The sequence below is a fragment of the Mesocricetus auratus genome, unplaced genomic scaffold (assembly GCF_017639785.1).
Source record: "Mesocricetus auratus isolate SY011 unplaced genomic scaffold, BCM_Maur_2.0 Super-Scaffold_100004, whole genome shotgun sequence".
Lineage (NCBI taxonomy): Eukaryota > Metazoa > Chordata > Mammalia > Rodentia > Cricetidae > Mesocricetus > Mesocricetus auratus.
In genome coordinates this window covers 68004931-68025034 of record NW_024429189.1, presented here as the reverse complement: position 1 = coordinate 68025034, position 20104 = coordinate 68004931, and the positions used below count along the sequence as shown (strand labels likewise).

General features: G+C 37.7%; 1 long non-coding RNA gene across 1 annotated transcript; it reads right to left on the bottom strand.

The window, feature by feature from the left end:
- Positions 1–2939: 2939 nt before the first annotated feature.
- On the bottom strand, positions 2940–19551 carry LOC110342869. Its single transcript, XR_002385041.1, has 3 exons — positions 19466–19551; positions 18569–18680; positions 2940–4010 (listed from the first exon to the last, which is right to left on the bottom strand). It is a non-coding gene; the product is annotated as an uncharacterized LOC110342869 (long non-coding RNA).
- Between the last annotated feature and the right edge of the window lie 553 nt (positions 19552–20104).

Below are 20104 nucleotides of genomic sequence, written 5' to 3'. Positions count from 1 at the left end.
GAACAGTTATGTCTCATTTCATCATATTATCAACACATATGTAAGATACAAATTGATAAGCTAATTCATACCTACTCATCCATGCAATTATTGCCAAAATCAAGATAATAAACACATTATCAGCTTCTAAAGATTGTCTGTAGCCCTTTGCAATTCCTTCTTCTTGCTTTGCCCTTCAAATTCTGATTTGACCCCATCACTGCAGATCACTTTGTACATTCCAGGTACATAAATGAGATTTTGTCATATATTGTCAATTCTTTTAATTTACTCCTCAGACATCATACACTGTATTGGAACTATTTCAATATGGTTAATACATTAACAGATTGTTTACTTTTATGCTGCTGAGATATTCAATTATTATAAAAGCATACTTTATAGCAAACAATTTTTTGTTTTGTTTCCAAGACCATCACCACTAACTAGCTCAGAATAATTCCACATTTCTCCAAAAAAATGTCATACCCACTAGCAGTCATTCTCATTTTCTTTCTTTTCAAAGTCCCCATAAAATATTAAATTTCTTTCCATCTGTATTCATTTCTTAAATCTGAATTTTTGATATAGTTGCATGTAATATGTAGCTCTTTATGTGTGGTTTTCATTTCCTGTTTTCAAGGTTCATGAATTCTATATTCCATGTCTTTGTTTATGGGTGAATAATATTGTTTTACATCTTTTTATGTAGTTATCAGTCGATGGGAACTTGGGCTGTTATTACCTGCAGGCTATTATGAATAATGCTTTTATGAACATCTCTGTACAAGTTTTATGTACATATTGAAGAATAAATTGCCTGGTCTTCTGATAACTCTATTTTTGGGTTTTTGATAAACTGCCAAACTCGTTGTGGTTCCTTCCCTTTTAATCCTAGAAGCAAGTCAGAAAATTCCATTTATTTCATGTTCTTTCTTAAACTTGTCATTGTATGCTTTGTTTTAATTATTCCAATTTTAAAAAATGTGAAGTGACAGATACACATTTTCATTTTTACTTGCATCTTTTTTACTCCTATTGATTTTGAGTATCTTTGTATGTGTACACACACACATATGGATATTTCACTTTTATTTTGGAAGGGCAAAACGGGTTTCTTTTGCATTTTAGACACTAAATTTTTGTCAGATAATCATTTGAAAATATTTTCTTCCATGTGATAGGTCATTATTTCTCTCTACTTTGTACTGCAGTGATATGATATGTGGAAATCTTGAAGTCTAACTTATCCATGATTTTTTTCTAGTGATTGTTTTTGTTTCCTTGTAAGAATTTTCAAACTATGCTTTTTCCAGTCCTGAGGAACAGTTCTGGGATACCACATATGTTGATTCAAATTCTGTATTATATATTCATTTGAAGTTTGGAAAGTGGAGGTTGCTCTTAATCTACTTGCTGGTTTATTTCCTGCTGTTTCTGTAGTGTTTGTTCTAATGATAATCCTTTCTCCATTAAACTCTTTTGCTATGTTTTTCAAAGTGAGGTACAGATAGTAGAACATTATTAACTTAACTGTGCCCCTTTGATAATGTTGAACCCTAATCACCAGTGAATTAAAACATTTTAATTTAAGGGAATAAGACATCTTTGGTTGACATTGAGTAAAGTACATGTTTCCAGTCTCATTACATTTACAATTATATTTTTATTACAATGTTCGTCTTTTGATGCCTAAGTGTAACATCTTGGAAAAATAGTGTTTTTCAAGCTCATTTGTGGTTCTTTAGCTTGTCAAAGCGTCACACCTTTAGCATTGTGGCCTTTATCTGATGGGCAAGCAGAGATGTTTTGGGGACTAGAATTAATTAGTGTTTCAAAGATAACGAGTTGTGTTTCATTCCTTATCCTATAGATCAAAATCCAGTGATGATTTAGAAATGCTAACTTTTATTATGGACTATTTTGTTAGGAATAATGCTATCAGAGCTGGCTGGAAGGAAGAACATTGAGTTCTCAACTCTTTTGCCTTAGAATTTTGAAACAAAACATGATAATTAAGTTCACAGGAGTCAGTGAAAACTGGGCAGAAAATTCACAGGTGTGGCAAGCATCTGAATCAACCTCTTCCAGGGTGAGATGCCAACACAAACACCTGATTGTGCACAGGAGCTTCTTTGCCTGCCAAATGCATGTTATGAAATGGCTGGAAAAAGGGGGTAGCAATCCAAAACCTGAGTATTATGGAACATTGTGTGAAAGAGGAATATAAGAAGGAGAAAGTCAAGTCTGGAGGGATATGTTGGAGCAAATGTGATTAAGAGGCACAAGAAAATAGCATTTTCACCTTTTTAAACTGGGGTCCTCTATTAATGTTAAGTCTTATTTAAATAATAAATGGTAATGTGGTATTCTATGACTGCTGAATAATTTTAGGGTGGGGAATAATGTCAAAGATAGTTTGTATATTTGGACATTCCTGCAACTCAGACCAAGTATTCCTATACATATTTGCAAACATGTCTTCACAGAATCCACAGTGCTGACAAAACAGTGGAGCCTATGGATTTTCTAATAAACTACAAGAATAAATGTACTGCAATCAAGAACATGTTCTGCTAGAAGAGGCTAACACTATACACTACACAGTGTTGACCTAAGCAAAGAAGGAATAGCTAAGCAAAACTCTGCAAAAGAGCATCTGTATGGTGTAGGGCAGAATTTCATGAGCTGCATCAGGAAATTATACAGGCATGCTCGCTAAAGCAAGTATTCACAGTAGTTCACTTATGGGCTAACCTTTTTATTTTTAAAATGTTGATTATTTTCTAATAATATATCTGTATGCCCAGAAAAGAGTCAAGTTTCTAGAGGTTTCAATATATAACTGTATTGTAAACACACCATAATATTATGTTACTCAGTTCATAAACTTATATAAAGCAACTCTGATAAATTACATTATATTGCACTGTGTTGTAATTTATTGAGATAGTGATTCAGTCTCTATTTTGTTAAGCTTGATATTGTTGATTTCCACTGACTGAAGAATTTCTGCAAGAAATGATACATTATCTGTTATTGGTTCTGTGTCATGCTCTTATGTCCCCCATGTATTGAAAGGTCTGCTACCTGTGACTGTACATTATGAGTTTGTTGTTATAAGCCTCTGAGATTTGGGTCTTTATAAGTAGAGGATTTTTTGGTAGTAAATAATACTGTGCCAGAGGTTAATAAAATAAACATGAATATTGTTGGATAGTATTGCAAACTATTAGTATGTATTAAAATGAAGGGTGTGAATTTAAGTGATTGGAGCAACATTAAGTGCCGGTGTTTGTGTGTGTGTGTGTGTGTGTGTGTGTGTGTGTGTGTGTGTATGTGTGTGTGTGAGCATTTTTATGGGATGGAAATGTGGTTCAGTGGTGCAAAGCCTCTTGCCCTTCAGAGTACCAGAGTTCAGATCCCAGCACACATATCAAGCAAGTCCTAATTGTAACTCCAGATCCAAAGGACCCAATGTTCCCTTCTGGGTCTAATGGCATTTGACTTACATTTACAAACATACCTGGAGACTCACCCACAGACACAGAATCAACACTTAAAGAGAAATTAAAAACAACTTAAAAGCAAAGAAGATGAAATACCAAGTAGAATGAATTCTTATGTTTTGAGTCTCACAGAATAATGTTTTCAATGGAAATATACTGGGAATGTGGAACATTTAAATTAGAAGGAGGTTATGCAACAAAAATGATGAAGCAATTACATTACATGGAAGCTGTTAATAAAAAGACTTATTGGATTGTTAGTTAGAAGCCTAATTCAAAATAATTTTTGCAGGCTACCTTCTTGAACTTGCAGTCTCTTTGTTCCCAATACCACAAATATTTAGGCCATATTTTATTCTCCATAGTGCACAGCAGTACTCAGTAAATTTTAAATAATTCCATATACATCTTCCTTATGATCTATATCTTCATAAGTATGTGATTTTCAGGAAATAGGTTGAAGAGTTTTGTTGGTAGCATTTTTATCCATGAAATTATGACTTGGCAACTTGTTCATACTACCTGAGAAAATAAATGGTTAAAAAACAAATGAACCAATATCTTGATACCCCGCTTTCCCACAAAAAGTACAAAGTAGTTTGCTAGAAAATGTCATTTGTGCTTAACTAAAAGAAATAATCATTCCAAAAACAATGACAAACAAATCAATTTGCAGTAGCAGAAACTGAATAATTACAGTAGAACAACTTTCCTTTTTTTCCTTACATATTCATGATAGTGTGTGTGTGTGTGTGTGTGTGTGTGTGTGTGTGTGTGTGTACATTAATACTTGCTAACATGGTTTACACTGGTGAGTAAGACTACTAACAGCTTCAGAAGATAGAATTTCTTAGCAAATTTGGGTGTAGGGAGGATTTTTCTTCCTGCAGAGAATTCATATAATTCCTTAGAAAGCACTGTACTATCTTCACTTGCTTACCAGTTACAAAAGTCACTAAAGTGGATAAACAGGACATGTGATAGGAAGGGCTTGAGCATATTCACACAAGGATTAGAGGAGAAATGTGTAAGAGGTATGTTTGAAAGCATGAAGATTGATTCTGGGCTGGAAAGATGGATAAGTATGAGTACTTGCCTTGTAAGTGTGGTGTCAGATTTCAAATTCCTACCACTAATGTAAAGTACCTGGCAAGGCTATGCATGCCTTTAACTCCAACTTTGATGGAAGAGGAAACAGAGACATGAAGATTTTCAGCGTTCATGCCCCTTGGGGAGCTCTTGGTTCAAGCAAAATGCCAGTGTCAAAGCAACAGTTAAGCGGGTAATAGAGAAATACATCTAATATGGTACCCTAATGACCTCTTGCACTTACATGGGAGATATATAATAAAAATGTATGTACATGAAACAAACAGACACTCACATACTAAATGAAAGTCCTTGCAGCAAATTAAAAGTAAAGAGAAGCTCCTCCAAGTGTAAGGAACAAAAAATATGTTCCACATGTACAAGTTGCTCAGTACCATAGGTTATTTAATTAATATTTTTATCTTCCTTGTAATTTGCTGCGATATTAAATGTGTCTCATCAAGTTTTGTTAGGGCCTGAGAATCTATTGACTTACTGACAAAATTTGAATTGTCTTATGATGCTTTTTAGGCATAGATACAAAAATATTTTTCCAATGAAGAAATATCTACAATGGAGAGTATTGTGTCATGCCAATGCAGTGTTCCTTTTCTCCATGGTAGCCACCATGTAACAGGTGCTGGTGACCAGTCTACAAGACATTGTCTGCATCAGTTTGTCAACAATTGTCATTACTTTCTTCAAGATAAAAGATTTTTCATAGTTACATCCTATTGAGGGGTGAGACTTTTCTCTGTTTCTTAATTTTAGCTTCACACTAATATCTCATAGTTGTTTGAAAATCTAGGGTTCTTAACTCTGGAAACAAGAGAAGATGAATTAAATATTGTTGTCTGGCACTAAAATCATGTAAAACTTGAGTTGCTCTTGGCTTAAATCCTTTCCCTGATGTAACTAATCTGGATTCTGTGGTCATTTGAAAGTTCTACCTGGCAAGTTCTACAGTAAGGATATGTACCATTTGTTAACATGTTTGAACACTAATGGGTGAAGGTAGTCGGCCTGCATCCTAAGATGAATACATCAGTACTCTGCACTCTGGCATTTTCTCGATTTGTGTTAATGATGTGGCTGGATTGTAGTCAGTAATTGCTAGAAATGTAAATACTTTAGAAACATTTGGCAGCATACTTCCAATAACTTATAACCACCTTCTTTTTTAACGTAGGGACTAGGCTGAAAAGACCCTACAGGTTCTATTTTTTTCCGATTCTTTCTTTAGTCATATAGAATGAGAACTCCGTAAATAACAAGTGACTCATTTCTTTTTGGAATTTAGGACAGGGAGCTCATCTTGCTTCTACAGCACAGTCCTAGCTGAGAGGAATATGTCACAAGGAAGTGACTCTAACTGGGTAAAAAAGATACTTATAATTGGCTCACTGGATTAGAAAACAGAAAAGAATTTGTCATTTTCTCTTTAAGTCCCATTTATAGATGAATGCAAAACTTTGTTGATTGACTCACTCATTGGCTTGGAGGACAGATTCTGGAAAACCTGTTTTGTTCAGGCTGTATTTATGGAGAATGTGCACAGCACACCTGAAAAATCTTTGCAAAAGAACTCAGCTAGCTAGAAGCAAGCACAGAACACTCGATTAAGCATCAAGGGCAGCTATTACTACAGCCCATGAAGACGCAGCTGTTTGACTTAGATGTTCCTGTTTACACATTTACAAATTTGGACTCAACAATTAGAGATGGATCAGCACTATGTGAGTTATGTGGATGGTCAAAATATCACAGCATAATTCAGCATTTTATTAAGTTTTTGCTTGCTTCTGCTTTCTTCCACATGATATATTTCAGGAACCACAAGGAATTAAGAACTGGAATAAATGTAAGAGTATATGTATATATCATATGCATGTGTGAATGCACAAGCATAGGTGTGTGTGCTGAGAGAGAAAGTGACAGAGGATAGATGCCTGAATCTACATATTTAAATACTTTCTATACAGTTCTTCAAACATAAAAATATAATGGTAACTTCTATTCCCACACACAGGGGATTTTTTTATATTCTTATCTATGTATCTAATGAAGCATTTTATTGGCATTTCTTCTCAACAGTAGACGGACCTTTACAGGCACAGAGAATGGCATAAGGATGTGCAATGTACCAGATTTTCTATTTCCTTTACTTTCCACAGCTTAGCTCATACTTTTCCTCATTTATGTCTTCCCCAAAAGGTCCCAATGTGAATCTCATAGAAGCAGTTTAAAGGTGTGACTGTAATCAGCCAAAAAGACTTGTGTGTCATCTCTCCTGTCACAGCCCTTTCACACACTGAGGTAAGCCTTGCATCAGGCTGAGAGGGAAATGACCTCAAGAAGCTGGAAAGTCATTCCTGACAAAATGAAATGATAACATGTTCCTCCCTCTCTTTCTCCTTCCCTCTCTCTCTCTCTTTTCGTTTTTCCCTTCCAGTTCACCTTTCTTCCATTATTAGCTTCCATAGCTAATCAAATTTGGGGCAGGGTCTGTCTATTTAGTTCATGAACTGATCTTTACCTGAGTGCTGGGATTATAGATATGGGCTTTATTTTTATCTTGCATATTGTTTATGGGGAATAAAACCATGTATTATTGTTTCTTCCTCCAGTGCATTTACCAATGATCTTTTATTTTCTCTTCACGTTTTCTTTAGTACACTAAGCTGAATCAGACATAACTTTTTTTATTTTTTGAGAACTAACCTTAATGGATCTAAATTTCTCTACTTTGTCACTTTGCTTTCATCTACAGAACCTCAGAGATGAAGAACCAACATTATATCTCTGTTCAACGCTAAAGGCTAAATGAATAAATTTGTAGATGAGGAGGTAAAGTTTTCTAGTAACTTTCAATCACTGCATTTTAAATTTAATTATGTCCACTGTGGACACTATACAAAGTCTGCTTTTTACATAATCTTAAACATATCCCTACAAATCCACATGTGCAGTAGTTTATAGTTCAGAGAGATGAAGTCCAGAAGGGTAAAGCATATTTTCAAGGCTATACTTTAGATCCTTTCTGTCTTAAATTCAATATCCAAAGGACTCAGACTCAAGGAAATATGGTTGTCAGTTTGATGTGACCTTGGCTCTGGTTTGTAATTTGGGTATCTGCTCCATTCTTGAAAGCAAAATGAAACAAAGGATTTCACTTGGTGACATGTTTCTGGAATACTAATCAGCAATGCACACAGTGTTTTATAAACCTGATCTTTTCCCTAGAATTTCTCTCTCTGATACACTTCCTGAGAAATGTACAACCTGTCCACTTTTCTTAACATTTTAGATCTTTTAAAAATTGTTGGTGCCAGGATACCACTGTATCTCTTGTTTCATAGTCTCTCTTTCTTAAATTTAGGTTACTGCTTATAGTTACACAAAAGAGTCCATAGTATCATAGAATTCCCAAAAGTCTGCGTATGTCAACATGTATTAAGGATATAGATATTTCATGTAAAATAAAACAAGAGGTGTCAATAGAGATATTGGTACAGCAGAAAGACAAATTGTATTTCCTTTGCTACTGTGATGATAAACTTTGAGTGTTTAAAGTTCTGCCTATATTGTCTCCTTCATTGCTCATCTGTTTTTAGGTTTTGAACTATTATGTCTAATTAAGAAGTATCTTGAATGTTCTATATAAAGAAACATATAAAAGTTGCTAAATTAAATTTGTTTTGAGTGCCTGTGACATGGCTCACAGGACCTGTGCCATGGCTCAGGGGATAGACGTGTTTCACGCCAAGTCCGATAACCAGTTAAGTCTCTGAGATCTACATGGTGAAAGGTGATTAGTTTCTACAATTCATCCTCTGCCTTTCACAGATGTGTTATCTTATACAGGTACATGTGACACACACACTTACACACACACACACACACACACACTATGCACTATGCTTTAAAATTGTTTTGGGAAATATCTTGATATATCTCAATGTGTTTTGCTCTAGATTACTAAAAATGTGATTAAAAACATCATTTTAGTTTTCTTAATTTCCTTAGAACTCTGTAAAGCCATAGGTGTTATACTTGGGTTACTTGGATTTTAATTTAAATTTTATGATTTGAATCACTGATAACAGATTTACTGTAACAGTTAATGTATATGATGCACTTAAACACGTTAAGTCCTCATTAATTTTGGGTTTTGATGATGAATCAATAAAGGGTATGTGTGAGACAGTTCATATGAGTAAAACTGCCTATAAGATAAAAGGAAAGTCGAATAGGTGTATACATGAAACATGGTTAATACAAATTATTTTATGTATTTAAATATTAAAGCATTTTGTGAATGAAGCAGTGAGACAAAATTCTACTTCATCATGTGAATAATTTTCTAAGGGCTTTTTATCAAGCTTTCTATGTTTCAGTTCCACATTGATTCCTTCCTCGCAGACTCTCCCAAGACATTTCTTTGCCAGGCATAAAGAAAATATCAACTGGTTTTATCATAATAATGTTTCAGGTAAATCATTATTGCCTGCAAACATCTAAAAAGGGGGCTGAGTTTGAAGCTGTTAGTGTCAATAGCACACAGACAGTGACTTTGGATTGATTTATTTGGGCTTGAGCCTTACAATCCTGATCCTAGACACTATTATGATAGAGCTCTTTTGGCGAGGCAACCCTGCCTAAGTAGGCCCTCATTAATAAAATTGACACACATAAAACCACGGTGGGGGAGGAGGCTGGGAGTCCAGGGAAGCAGCTGTTCCTCCTGCAGCATCAGGTAAACAGGCAGGCTTCCCGGCCTGTATTCCAGTGCCTGCAGATTGCCTGGGAACTGCACAGAACTCCCAATCCCTGCGGGAGCCAAGCACCCCAGGCTCCAGGTCTTCTCTCCCACCAACGAGACCAGGAAACCAGAGGAGGCTGGGAGACCAGGGGAGTAGCTGTTCCGGATCAGGTACAACAGGACCCAGCATAGGGTCCAGGGGACCAGGTAGGAGGCTAAGCGCCCCAGATTCCTGTTCTTCTTCTCCACCCACGGGACCAGCATTTGGACAAGGAATAGAAGAACCACCAGATTATTGGACTTGCTAGCACCCACCAAAAGGAAACTCTGGTCCCCAGACCAGTAAGGGGCTCTTTCTGCACCCACTAGAAGAATAGATGGGAAAGAGACAATACAAAAACACAGTCAGCAACAGAAAAACAAATATGACACCGCCAGATTCTAGAGACTCCACACCAGCAAGAACCCAACATTCCAATGCGAACGAAGCAGAAGAGAATGACATTAAAAGCACTTTCATGAAAATGATAGAGGACCTAAAAGAGGATATAAGAAAATCCCTCAAAGAAATGGAAGAAAAAAAACCAAAAAATGCAATAATTGGAAGAAAAAACAAACCAAAAAAGGCAGGAAATGGAAGAAGAAACAAAGCAAAAAATGCAAGAAATGGAAGAAAAAACAAAGCAAAAAATGCAAGAATTGGAAGAAGAAACATACCAAAAAAGGCAGGAAATGGAAGAAGAAACAAAGCAAAAAATGCAAGAAATGGTAGAAAAAACAAAGCTAAAAATGAAAAAAATGGAAGAAGAAACAAACCAAAAAAGGCAGGAAATGCAAGAAGAAACAAAGCACAAAATGCGAGAAATGGAACAAAAAGCAAACCAAAAAATGCAAGAAATGGAAGAAAGAACAAACCATAAAATTCATAAAAGGCAACAAATGGACAAAAAGATAAACAGAAAATTGCAAGAAGCAATGCAAACACTGCAAGGGTTGAAAACTGAAATAGAGACATTAAAAAAAAAACACAATCTGAAGAAAGGCAGAAAATAGAAAAGCTGGACAAACAGTCAGGCACTACTGATACAAGCATTACCAACAGAATAGAAGAGATGGAAGAGAGAATCTCAAGTGTTGAAGATATACTAGGAGAAATGGATTTATCAAACAAAGAAAACCTTAAATCCAACAAATCCTTAACACAAAACATCCAGGAAATATGGGACACCATGAAAAGACCAAACCTAAGAATAATAGGTATAGAAGAAGGAGAAGAAATCCACCTCAAAGGGGCAGAAGGCATATTCAACAAAATCATAGAAGAAAACTTTCCCAACCTTAGGAAAGACATGCCAATAAAGGTACAAGAAGCCTACAGAACACCAAATAGAGTGGACCACAAAACAAAATCCCCTCGCCACATAATAATCAAGACCCCAAACATACAGAATAAAGAAAGAATATTAAGAGCAGCTAAGGAAAAAGGTCAAGTAACATATAAAGGCAGACCTATCAGAATTACAGCTGAATTCTCCATGGAAACTCTGAAAGCCAGAAGGTCCTAGATAGATATTCTACCTACACTAAGAGACCATGGATGCCAGCCCAGACCACTATACCAGGCAACGCTCTCAATCACTATAGACGGAGAAAACAAGATATTCCATGACAAAACTAGATTCAAGAAATATGTGTCCACTAACCCAGCCCTACAGAAAATTTTGGAAGGAAAACTCCAACCCAAGGAAGCTAACTACAACCAGAAAAACATAGGCATTAGAGAATCCCTCTCTACCAACAGCCAAAAGAACAAAGGGGTGAAATTCCACACATAATTCCACCAACAACAACCATTACAAATCGAAGAAGGATGAGCAATCAATGGTCATTAATATCCTTCAATATTAATGGCCTTAACTCACCCATAAAAAGGCACAGACTAGCAGAATGGATTCGAAGACAGAACCCTTCCTTCTGTTGCATACAAGAAACACATCTCACCCTCAAAGACAGACATTACCTGAGAGTTAAAGGTTGGGAAAAAATTTTTCAATCAAATGGACCCAAGAAACAAGCAGACAAGCAGGGGTAGCAATCCTAATATCTAACAAACTGGACATTAAAATAAAATCAATCAAAAGAGATGAAGGAGGTCATTACATACTCATCACAGGTGAAACCCACCAAGACAAAGTGTCTATCCTGAACATCTATGCCCCAAATACAAAGGCATCCACATTCGTTAAAGAAACATTATTAGAACTTAAATCTCATCTAAAGCCCCACACAGTTATAGTGGGAGATTTCATCACACCACTCTCACCACTAGACAGGAATGCCAGACAGAAAATCAACAAAGAAGCAAAGGGACTAATGGAAGTAATGACCCAACTGGGATTAACAGATATCTATAGAACATTTCATCCACATAAAAAAGAATATACCTTCTTCTCACAACCACATGGAACCTTCTCAAAAATCGACCACATACTTGGCAACATATCAAACCTCAGCAGCTACAAAAAATTGGAATAACTACATGCATCTTATCAGACCACCATGTTTTACAATTAGAATTCAACAATAACACAAATTTCAGAAAACCTACAAACTCATGGAAATTGAATAATGCTCAACTGGACCATCCCTGGGTCAAAGAGGAAATAAAAAAAGAAATTAAATACTTCCTCGAACTCAATAAGAATGAAGACACAACATACCCAAATCTATGGGACACTTTGAAAGCAGTGCTATGGGGGAAGTTCATAGCATTAAGTGCTCACATGAAGAAACAGGAGAACAGTTATACCAGAGAATTAACATCACAGCTGAAAGCTCTAGAACACAAAGAAGCAAACTCCCTCAGGAGGAGTAGATGCCAGGAAATAATCAAATTGAGGGCTGAAATCAATAAAGTAGAAACCAGGAAAACAATACAAAGAATCAATGCAACAAAGATTTGGTTCTTTGAGAAAATCAACAAGATAGACAAACCTTTGTCCAAACTTACCAAACAGTAGAGAGTGAACACGCAAATTAACAAAATCAGAAATGAAAAGGGGGACATAACAACAGACTCTGAGGAAATCCAGAGAATCATTAGGTCATACTTTGAAAACCTGTACTCCACAAAATTCGAAAATTTAAAGGAAATGGATGACTTTCTTCATAGTTATCACTTGCCAAAACTAAATCAAGAACAGATAAGCAATTTAAATAGACCTATAACCCCTATGGAAATAGAAGCAGTCATCAAAAGTCTCCCAACCAAAAAAAGTCCAGGTCCAGATGGCCTCAGTGCAGAATTCTACCAGAAATTCAAAGAACAGCTTGTACCAATTCATCTCAAAGTGTTCCACACAATAGAAGCAAAAGGGTCTTTGCCAAACTCTTTCTATGAGGATTCAATAACCTTGATCCCCAAGCCACACAAAGATACAACTAAGAAAGAGAACTTCAGACCAATACCCCTCATGAACATTGATGCAAAAATACTCAATAAAATACTGGCAAATCAGATCCAAGAACACATCAAAACAATCATTCACCACGTTCAAGTAGGTTTCATCCCAGGGATGCAGGGATGGTTCAACATACGCAAATCCATCAACGTAATCCACCATATAAACAAGCTGAAAAACAAAAATCACATGATCATCTCACTAGATGCTGAAAAAGCCTTTGACAAAATCCAACACCACTTCATGATAAAGTCTTGGAGAGATCTGGGATAACAGGGACATACTTAAACATAATAAAAGCTATATACAATAAACCAACAGCCAACATCAAAGTAAATGGACAGAAACTCAACGCAATTCCTCTAAAATCAGGAACAAAACAAGGCTGTCCACTCTCTCCATACCTTTTCAACATGGTACTTGAAGTTCTAGCTATTGCCATATGACAACAAAGGGGGATCAAGGGGATACAAATTGGGAAGGAAGAGGTCAAACTTTCACTGTTTGCAGAGGATAAAATAGATTACATCAATGACCCAAAGAACTCTACCAGGGAACTCTTACAGCTGATTAACACCTTCAGCAAAGTGGCAGGCTACAAGATCAACTCAAGAAAATCAGTAGCCCTACTATATACAGATGATAAAAGGGCTGAAAAAGAAATCAGAGAAACATCACCCTTTACAATTGCCACAAACAACATAAAATACCTTGGGGTAACGTTAACCAAACAAGTAAAAGACCTGTATCATAAGAACTTTGAATCTTTAAAGAAAGAAATTAAAGAAGCCCTCAGAAAATGGAAAGATCTCCCATGCTCTTGGATAGGTAGGATCAATGTAGTAAAAATGGCAATCCTGCCAAAAGCAATCAACAGATTCAATGCAATCCCCATTAAAATCCTAGCACAATTCTTCCCAGACCTTGAAAGAACAATAATCAATTTTGTATGGAAAAACAAAAGACCCAGGATAGCCAAAACAACCCTGTTCAACAAGGCGACGTCCAGAGGCATCAGCATCCCTGACCTCAAGCTCTATTATAGAGCCATAGTCCTGAAAACAGCTTGGTTTTGGCTCAAAAATAGACAGGTAGACCAATGGAATCGAATTGAAAATCCGGGTATTAACCCACACACGTATGAACATCTGATCTTTGACAAAGAAGCTAAAAATATACAGTAGAATAAAGAAAACATCTTCAACAAATGGTGCTGGCATAACTGGAGACTGGCATGTAGAAGAATGCGGATCGATCCATGCTTATCGCCATGCACAAAACTTAAGTCCAAATGGATCAAAGACCTCAACATAAATCCAGCCACACTGAACCTCTTAGAAGAGAAAGTGGGTGGTACCCTTGAACGAATTGGTACAGGAGACAGCTTCCTGAACATAACACCAGTAGCACAGACAGTGAGATCAACAATTAATAAATGGGACCTACTGAAACCGAGAAGCTTCTGTAAGGCAAAGGACACAGTCAGCAAGACAAAATGGCAGCCCACAGAATGGGAAAAATTATTCACTAATCCCACATCTGACAGAGGGTTGATCTCCAAAATTTACAAAGAACTCAAGAAGCAAGTCTCCAAAACATCAAAGGTCCCAATTAAAAAGTGGGCTGCAGAACTAAATAGAGAGTTTTCAATAGAGGAGTCTAAAATGGCTGAGAGGCACTTGAGAAAGTGCTCAACATCCTTAGCCATCCAGGAAATACAAATCAAAACAACTCTGAGATACCATCTCACTCCTGTCAGAATGGCTAAAATCAAAAACACCAATGACAATTTATGCTGGAGAGGATGTGGTGAAAGGGGGACACTCCTCCATTGCTGGTGGGAGTGCCAACTGGTTCAGCCACTTTGGAAATCATTATGGAGATTCCTCAGAAAACTGGGAATAAACCTACCACAAGACCCAGCAAATCCACTCTTAGGCATATATCCAAAAGGTGCTCATTCATACAACAAAGATGTCTGTTCCACTATGTTCATATCAGCTTTATTTGTAATAGGCAGAACTTGGAAGCAACCTAGATGTCCCTCAACTGAACAGTGGATAGAGAAAATGTGGCTGATCGAAGAAGAGGCAGACTCCCTTGGTTAAGTACTGAGCTGAACTCAAGAAAGCCAGTAACAGAGAGGGAGGACTGATGATCAAAGAGATTAAGACTGGGCTGGTTTAACCCCCAGAAACAGCTGACCAGACAAAGGTTAACTCTTGATTCCCAGGCATCATTCTGGGAATCCAGCATGGGACTGATCAAGACCCCCTGAATCTGGGTGTCAGTGAGGAGGCCTAGGGAATCTATTGAGCCTTGGGCAGCAGATCAGTACCCATCCCAAGTATACACACGGACTTTGGACTCCCATAGAACAATGTGAGGTGCACTCTCACCCTGAAGTCTTGGGGAAGGGTCTAGGCCCTGCCCTATATGAAATGACAGACTATGGACACCCCCATGGAAGGCCTCACCCTCCCTGGGGGAATGAGCGGATAACGGGGGGGGGGGAAGGGGAGGGATTGGGGGGAGGGCACGGGAGTAGGGGAGGGAAAGGGAGAGGGACCTGGAACTGACTTGTGAAGCAATCTTGTTTCTTATCTAAATTTAAACTGGAAAATAAAATAAAAATAAAAAAAACAAAAATAAATAAATAAATAAAACCACGGTGGGACAAACCACTCTAAAGCATAGTGATTTTGATAAAGTTCAACATATTGACACTACTATAACATTCTCATTGAAACAATTCATATCCTTATGATTGGTATAAGTTAACCAGAACCCTTTGCAAGGAATTCAGCTGTTTGATTTGAGGTCCATAAGAAAGTAAAGGAATTGAACACCAAATAATTGAACCTTTTGCTTTAGTAACAATGCAAATAAGTAAAAGGAAAGCTATATTAAAATACCCACAACAAGCAATGATATAATAAAGAAAGTGGTACATTAACAGTACAGTACTACTCAGCAGAGAAAAGAAAAACAATGGAATCTTGAAAGTCTCAGGCAAATGGATGGAACTAAAAGAAATAATACTGAGTGAGGTAACCCAGTCACAAAAAGACAAATATGGTATGTTCTTACTCATGTGTGGATTTTAGACGTAGAGGAAAGGATTACCAGCTTAGGCTGCACACTGCCCGAAAAAGCTAGGAAACAGGGAGGACCCTAAGAGAGATATACATGGTCCCCTGGAGAAGGGGAAAGGGCCAAGAACTCCTGAGCTAATTGGAATCATAAGGGGAGGGGAGGGGAGAGGGAGTTAGGAGAAAGAGAAGCAGAGAAGAGGAGGGAAGAGGAGGACATGAGGGAGCAGGAAGATCAAGTCAGGGGAAGAATAGAGAAAAGCAAGAAAAGAGGTAGCCATTATAGGTTTAAAGAGAAATCTGTCACTAGGGAAATATCCAGAGATCTACAAGGATGATACCAACTAACAATCTAAGCAATAGTCTAGAGGCTACCATAAATGCCTTTCTCCAGTAATGAGATTAATGACTACGTTATATGCTATCCTAGATGATGAAGCAGAAGCAGATACCACAGGTAAACCCTGGGCTCAACTCCTGGAATTCAGTTGCAGAGATGGAGGAATGATGAGCAAACGGGTCAAGACCGGGCTGGAGAAACCCACAGAAACAGCTGACCCAAATAAGATGGAGCTCATGGAACCCATACTGAGAGCTGGGAAATTATCATAGAACTCCTTCAGACCCCTTGAACATGGATGTAAGTTTGGGGCTCTGGTAAATCTATGTAGCCACTGGTAGTGTATCAGTATTTACTCCTAGTACACGAATGGAATTTGAGAGCCCACTCTACACAGAGGGATTCTTTCTCAGCCTAGACACATGGGGGAGGGTCTAGGCCCTGCTCCAAATGATAAGACAGACTTTGATGATCCCCTATGGAAGACTTCACCCTTCCTAGGGAGCAGAAAGGGCATGGGATATGGGGTCAGTGGGGGGTAGGGAGGAGAGGAGGGAGAGGGAATTGAGATAGACTTGTAAAACAATCTTGCCTCTGGTTTAAATAAGAAAAAGAAAATAAAGGAAATTCCTATATAATTTATAAAAAAGAAAATACAATAAATACAAACAGGATATCAATTTTGGTAAATAAATTGCAGTTTGTGGTAAAATTGTCTCTTCACTTCACAAATATAAGTTAATAGAGTATATATTCCATATCAGTGATTTTTGTTAATCCAAATACACATGCATAAGAATAGATCTCATTATTTAAGTTGAAATGTATCCTGCTCTGTTTGTAGGTATGCAGATATAGACATATGCATGCATTTCTATACTAGCTTTCTCTCTTATACCACCGCCCATAGTTTTACAGTGAGGCAATAGCATTGATTAACTTATTCTTTGGAAGAATTCATTTGTTCAGGGGCGAATACATCTATGACAAAGAGCACTAATCATAATTATGCAAGCAGCTTTGAACAACCAATTCATTGGGATTAGAAACTGACAAAGTCTTCGTCTTGGATCTCTGCATCTGATTCCATCAATTACTGCATGACAGCTCTATGATGATACTTGGGGTAGTCATCAATCTGATGAAAATGGTAGACCAGTGTAGGCATCCTCTCTACTATTGCTAGTAGTTTTAGGTGGGGTCTTCTTTGTGCATTATTGGAAGTTACCCTAGCACCAAGTTTCTCCATACGACCATAGTGGATCCTGCTTTTAAGATATTTTTTTAATTGCTCTTCTACTGCATGCCTTCCTGCCAAGGCAATCTTGTTCCCTCCTGAATGATCCTTGTCTCCATCTCATGTTCCTCTCTGTTACCAAGCTTTGCTGGAACTGTGGACTTTAGTCTGGCAATCCTTTGCTTTACATCTAAAATCTACTAATGAGTGAGTACATACTGTGTTTGTTTCTTGAGTCTGTGTTACCTCACTCAGGATGGATTTAACTAGTTGAAGACAGGGTTGTAATGAGTTCACTAGATCCAAGATAAATTACAAATGAGTGTTTTATTGGGGAACAGCTTACACAGATAATAATAAATAACCAGAGTGGTGTTTCTGCTGCAGAGGATACAGTGTCTACTCTTCTGATTCAATCTGCAACCCAGGAGAGAGAGAGAGAGAGAGAGAGAGAGAGAGAGAGAGAGAGAGAGAGAGAGAGAGAGAGAGAGAGATCAAGCCTAACCCCATGATTCCCTGCCTTCTGGTTCTGTTCATACCTGAAGCCACACCCAATGGGATGCAGCTAACTAACACAAACACACTGGCAAGGCTCGATGCCACTATAATTCCCCTTCTAGTCTAAAGAAGAAGGTTTTAAGCCTTTTTCAAAAACTATATACAATGATAACAAATGTTAAGTATATTCCAGGAAAAGGAAGGGTAAACATACACAAATTAAAACCTACTACCATAAAGAGCAATATTGAGCAATAGACACATACTACATGTCCAGTTTCAGGGTAATGGCATGACAGAGATTACTCTGATAGCAGTCCTAATCTGGAAAGTCTAGCCTTGACTATCTAAGATAAGAGAGGATATTAGCTATGACTGCCTAGTCTTCAACCTCATCAAAGACCTGCAAAGGAAAATAACATTACTAGAGTAGGCAGGAAGTGGGAGCATGTTACTTCCTCAAGGTGCAAGCAAAGACAAAAACAGCAGGCTTCCTGAGCAGTCGTCCAAGGTCTCACAGCAATATTGGGGCAACCAACTTTAGCTAAGGCTTAATTTATCAGACAGCTTCAGAATCAGGGAAATTTAAAAGCTATCTTACCATGACTTGGCAAGGTTCAGCAGTCTTCTTTAAGTTTATCTCCAGCTAGTCCAGTTAGGACAACTTGTTCAAAGTCAGTGGTGGATGTGTGGGCATTAGTAGAGGCCAGTAGCTAAGGAGAGATCAAGCTCTAGATGAAGTTGCATCAGTGCCCATCACACTCTTGGAAATAGCTCAGTGTGGTCATTGTGTCTCATGTCAATGAAGTACTAAATTATTGGAACATTTAAATGATACATTCTGCAGGTCTTTGAAGTGTTTGAAGATCAAATATCTATATCTGACCAACCTCATAGGTATAAGAAGCATGGGTAACTATAATCTATAATTCTCAGAAACATTATTCCTCAATGGTGAAGCTTCCCAAAATAATTTAGCAAGGACAATGACTTCAAATATAGAACTGGAATGTCTTGACGAGAGGTAGAACTTTAAAGTGCACCACCTAGTTCCATCCATTTGCCTTAAAAGTTCAAGAGGTCGTCATCACTTTTTACCACTATTACTCCACTGTGTAAATATACCACATTTACTTATCCATTCTTCTGTTGAGAGACACCTCAGTTGTTTCCAGATTCTGGCTATTAAGAATAATGCTGCTATGAACATTGTTGAGCAAATGTCCTTGTGGTATGATTGAGTGTCTTTTGGGTAAATGCCCAAGAGTCCTATTACTGGGTCTTGTAGATTGAGGAGAAAAACATATGAGCAAGGGAGGTCAAGATCATGATGGGGAAATCTACAGAGACAGTTAAACCAATTTTGTGGAAACTCATGAACTCTAGACCTACAACTGTGGAGACTCCAGGGGACCGAACTAGGCCCTCCATATGTGGGAAACAGTTGTGAAGCTTGAACTATCAGAGGGGCCCCTGACAGTAAGATCACAATACAAACCTGGTACATGAGCTATCTTGTTGGAGTCCACTCCTCAGGGTGAGATGCCATGCTCAATCTTAATTTATTGGAGAGGGAGTGGCCCTGTCCTGTAACGAGAAGCTTTTTCTTTGCTAGCTGCTTTGGTATCCCCCGCCAGTGGCCTGGACTCTGCCACGTTGTAGTCCCCAAATAAACACACAAGACGCTGTATTAATTATGAAGCTGTTGGCCTTTCTTGTCTCTTACTGGCTAGCTCTGCTTTAAGTAATTACCCCATAATTGTTAATCTAAGTATGTCTCTTACCGGAGAATAGTTCCAGGCTTCCTACCCCATGGCGGTTACATGTTGACTCTCTTGTGTTTCTCCTTCCCAGAATCCTCCTGGACTCCTAGTCCCACCTATCTAGATTCCTATTGGCTCAACAGTACTTTATTGACAAAGGACTTCCCCAACACCTGTCCCATCTTAATGAGCCAGACTCTGTTGACTCCTCATGGGAGCCCTTAACCATGAGGAGGAGTGGATTGGGAGTGGGATAGGGGGATTCTGAGGGGGATAGGAGGAGGCACATGGGATGTGATTGAGAACTGTGGTTGGAATGTAAAATGAAAACAAAAACTAAAAAAAATGAATCTGACAAAGTCAAAAGAGCCTTA